Here is a 4,971-nt window from a genome sequence, read left to right as displayed (position 1 = left end):
GATAACAAATAATGAGTCTGGTGCTTAATCTACTGAGCCACCCAGGTGTCCCCCATGTTTACTTTTTCTTTTCAGTCCGTGTTTTATCTTGCCTTTTAGCAGCGCTGGTAAACTTTCATCGAAACGGGGACATCATATATTGCATAGAAACCTAGGTGAAGTGGCCTTTAATATGGGGTTTCCCCTTTCTCTTTTCAGGAGTTAGGCTCTACTAAGCATTTGGTGTAGTTGTTAAGTGTCAGAGGCTTAGGCTTCATGTAGCGTCCTAATTTTTGTCTACCCCGTTGTCTTTGGAGTTCTCTAGACACTCCAACTTAAATAGAGTTAAGTGTGTTGCAGTTGTCTAGTGGTAATTCACTGTGATTGTAGTGCAGTGTTTCGACGTGGAGGTAAGATAATGAGGAGGGGAGGCGTTTCATTATCTTGTGATTAAATCTGAGCTTTTCAACTCAGTCTACGTCCCTTACTTGTGACCTTCCAAAGAATTTTTAAGCCTTTTTGAACCCTTGTGTGTAACAGAAAGGCTAGAGGGCACGCTAACATTTAACCACCACCTCTACTGCCATCCTCAACCAGCCCCCGATCCCAGCCCCCACTGCAGGTAGATAAGGCTCCAGGAAAAGTAAAGCAGATTTTTGAGGAGGGACTTCGATATTCAGAACAAAACCCTGTAGCCTGACATTATTTCCAAAAGCATATATCTTTTTCTCCTGGACACATTTTTTAAATGGTTATCTGTCTAGCTGCCCAAACAAAAAGGAGAGTTTTACCAACTTTTACCAGGAAACATAGGCTCCTGGAGTGTAGGGCCCCCCTCCAGACCGAGTCCCCCAGTGTTGTTAACTCTCGGGCCAGTGCAGACTCAGTCTCCAGCCATTCATCAGTTTAAGTATTCTCTTACCAGTTACTGGTTCCAATGGGCTCTGTACCTCGTAAGCTGCTGTATTCATCTGTTTCTCCAGTTTTCTGGACAGTGATTTTCCCCTTTGACCACTGTTCTCTGATGAATCTAAGAAGAATTGTTGATTTTCATTTTCTTCAGCTTTGTTTCTTGTTGTGAAGGTGGAGTAATGACTTCCTAAATCTTTACATGTCAGAATAAAAACGACAAGGTTCTTTTGAAGAAAGTATCTTAGCTATCTGTGGTACAGGTGTCCAACGCAAAAACTTATATGAATATTTCTAAGGGCTTTATGCCAGGTTCAGTTTCTTTTGGAGAAAGTGCTTTCTATGGTAATTCAAGATGCTTTTGTTTAAATAAATTTTTCATAGTTCATTATGCATATAGTTCAAACTTGGTATAAACATTTCCAATATAAATTTAAACTTGAATTAGAAAAATTATTTTAGAGTTCTTTCCTTTTGGCGCTGCGGCTGCAGCAATGAGTATGCTCAGGCTTCAGAAGAGGCTTGCCTCCAGTGTCCTCCGCTGTGGCAAAAAGAAGGTCTGGTTGGATTCCAGTGAGACAGGTGAAATCGCCAATGCCAACTCCCGTCAGCAGATCCGGAAACTGATCAAAGATGGGCTGATCATCCGGAAACCTGTGACTATCCATTCCCGGGCTCGATGCTGGAAAAACACTTTGGCCCGCCGAAGGGCAGACATATGGGCATGGGTAAGAGAAAGGGTACTGCCAATGCCTGAATGCCTGAGAAGGTAACCTGGATGAGGAGGATGAGAATTCTGCGCCGGCTGCTTAGAAGATACCGTGAATCTAAGAAGATTGACCGCCACATGTATCACAGCTTGTACCTGAAAGTGAAGGGTAATGTGTTCAAAAACAAGCGGATTCTCATGGAACACATCCACAAGCTGAAGGCAGACAAGGCTCGCAAGAAGCTTCTGGCTGACCAGGCTGAGGCCCGCAGATCTAAGACCAAGGAAGTACGCAAGCGCCGTGAAGAGAGGCTCCAGGCCAAGAAGGAGGAAATCATCAAGACTCTGTCCAAGGAGGAAGAGAACAAGAAATAAAATCTCCTCTCTGTTGTCTGTACATAGTGGTTTTGGCAGCAACACAGATCAGTTCTTCAATAAAACAAATCTTTATCTGTCAAAAAAAAATATTTTATGTAAACTAGTAATTATTGAAGCAATTATGGTGAGGGGCACCTTGGTGGCTCAGTCGATTGGGTGTCGAATTTGACAAAAATAAAAATAGACATCATCTTTGTCCTTGAAACCCTCAATTCCTAATATTATTACCTTCAAATATAGTTAATAGTATTAATGTGTCCTATGTATCTATATATTTCATAGTCTATATAATCTATTAAATATAAAGTCAAGAATATATAACTGCTATATTTGAAGATATCCAACACTTTGTGGTTCTTTTAACATTGTTTACTTTTTAAATAACTGCCTAATATTCCACATGCAGATTCACCAGCCCCATCATTTACAAGATGGTCATGTAATTTTTTTTTCTTTTCTTTCCTTTGTGCTATTATAAAAGTGCTATTTTGTGGCTATCACTGTACATAAGTATCTTTGTGTACCTTTGCCATGTATCACTAGGATAAATTCATTAACAAGGATTTATGGTTTGAATGAAATAAACTTTTAAATTTTTATAGATATAGCCAAACTACCTTGCTGAAATATTGGCCTAACTATCTGTATTGGCATTGTTACCTATCTTTCCATAAAAATTTCCCTGTAAAATTTATTTAAATCCCATACTAGTAAACTTGTATTGTGATAAAGACAAATGCTCTGAAACTAGATTGTTGATTTATAATTTTAACTTTGCCAATTATAAGCAGTATAAGACTCACTTAATTATTATCTTTTCAATTACGTGGTTAGTAACATAGTAAGCCCATAAGGGTTTTTGTTAAAAGCAGAATTTTTCTTACATCAGCAGGTGCTATTGTCACAGCAAATACTCGACTCCCAGGAAGAGACACGCGACACACACACTCGGGTAATCAGAAAAGACTGTTTACTCTGTACTGCTGCCGGTCCGGTGGAGTCACATCCAAAGGCTGAGCCCTCAATCTTGGCATCGGTCTCCTTTTATGGCTGGGATTGTAGGGGCTAGACAGGAAAAAAAGAAAAATGGGAGGGGGCACTTATCAGTGGCGCTACTCAGGCAGTTGGTGCATGTGGAAGGCAAATAAGATTGCAGAAGCCAAAAGTATGCAAGGGGAGTATCTGGTCTCCGACATCTGGCTGGCCCCCTTGTTTTATCTGCCCTTGCCAGATTTCCTTCTCACTTTTGTCGGCTTCTCTTCTCACTGAGCTTCATCACTTTTTTTTTTTTTTTTTTAGTTATTATGGGGACAGTTGGGACAACTTTTGGGTGCAGTTAAAATATTCTTAATTTCCCTGTTTCTATATACCAATGTCTACAAGGAATAACTCTAGGGTACCAAAATCCTGTTACTTAAGTAAATCCTAATTGCTTAAATCAACAGTTCAGAAGGCTCAACAGACCTCCACTGAGGTACTAAATAGAATAGGAGCCTCTGTTTTCTTCTTGTCCTGCTCCCCTTGATTACTTTTGTTTTATCAACTAGATTGAGGACAAGTGGAGGTGAAGAAATGAAGCAGCAAGTGTAGCTGCTTGTGTAAGAGGTGAGAATTTTGTAGGTAGCTTTCATAGGAGGTTTTATTAAGAAAAAGAATTTTTTAAGGGAGTGAAATTTGAGTGTTTTAAGTAGCGTGGGAAAAATCAAGTTGAGAAACAGCTTGAATATATAAAAAAGGAAAAGAAGAGTTGATGATGTAAATTTTGAGAGACAGGAAGTGAGGTGATTGTGACCATGACCTAAAGAGGAGGGCCTAGCCTTCAGTAAGAAGAGAGAAAGCTCTACTACGGTAATCAGAAGACTAAAGGAAGGGATTAATATGAATTCAAGTAGCTTTGTTCAATTGGGAATGGGAGTTTTCTTTAATTTAATTATATGGGACTGAATTAATTTTCTTAACTTTAGCATCTTGCATCCAGTGAATGTTCTTAGACAAAAAGAGACTTTTGGGGAATTACTCCTTTCCCATTTTTTATTCATGAATATATGTAGACTATGAATCAAGGAACTTGGCTTTTCCTATCTGAATCATGAGTTTGGGCTGAAGCTAAACTAATTAGACATTACTAAGATTTTGAGTCTTGGTAATAAAGACAGAAAAAAAAAAGAGTTTGCATTCATTCTTAACAGAGTGTTGAATAAAATGAAGCATTTTATGCTACCTAGACTCCAGGTAGATGCCCTATTTTGTTCCAACAGCTTATCAACTAATGTAGTAAAGGTTTTAACTAAATAGAATTTCAGGAAAATGGTAACTTACATTATTTAAAAGTGCTAAAGAATATTATTAGGAATGAGATTGTGTGTATGTGTGTGTGTTTTATTACCATAACTTTAACTTATTCAGTATTCAAATGAAGGCACTTAGCAGAAATTTTGCCTTCAACATGCTAACTTGAGGGACCATGTTTTTTTTTTTGTTTTTAATAATGTATGTGTGTGTGCATGCATGTGAGTGTGTGTGTGTGAAAATTCAAATTTAAGATTCAATAAAAACACTGAAAGGCCAAGTATCATTTAGCATAAATAGGTGAAGAAATGTAAAGCCTTTGTGGGGCAAGATAGAATCACCAAATCAGAATTTCTGATCCATTCATTTCTCAGATCTGATTCAACTCTTAGATTTAGGATCGTTAAATAAACAATACTTTAATAAGCTTGAGGAAAGACACCGGTATACTGACATAAAACCACAAATGTGCGCAATAACCTGCCTTTTGTTTTCCTCTGAGTGACCTGAAGACATTCAAAAGGGTATTTTATTAAATGTATTCATTTTGATGTTTATAGCAGCACTATCAACAATAGTCAAAGTATGGAAAGAGCCCAAATGTCCATCAATGGATGAATGGATAAAGAAGATGTGGTATATATATATACCATGGAGTATTACTCAGCAATCAAAAAGAATGAAATCTTGCCATTTGCAACTATGTG

At 38.0% G+C, this 4,971-nt stretch overlaps 1 pseudogene; it reads left to right on the top strand.

The window, feature by feature from the left end:
- Positions 1 to 1,356: 1,356 nt before the first annotated feature.
- On the top strand, positions 1,357 to 2,062 carry LOC122476139 (annotated as a pseudogene).
- Positions 2,063 to 4,971: the final 2,909 nt, after the last annotated feature.

Source organism: Prionailurus bengalensis, chromosome B1, assembly GCF_016509475.1.
Source record: "Prionailurus bengalensis isolate Pbe53 chromosome B1, Fcat_Pben_1.1_paternal_pri, whole genome shotgun sequence".
NCBI lineage: Eukaryota > Metazoa > Chordata > Mammalia > Carnivora > Felidae > Prionailurus > Prionailurus bengalensis.
The sequence above is the reverse complement of the archived record's forward strand: the minus strand, read 5'-3'. Positions and strand labels throughout refer to the sequence as shown.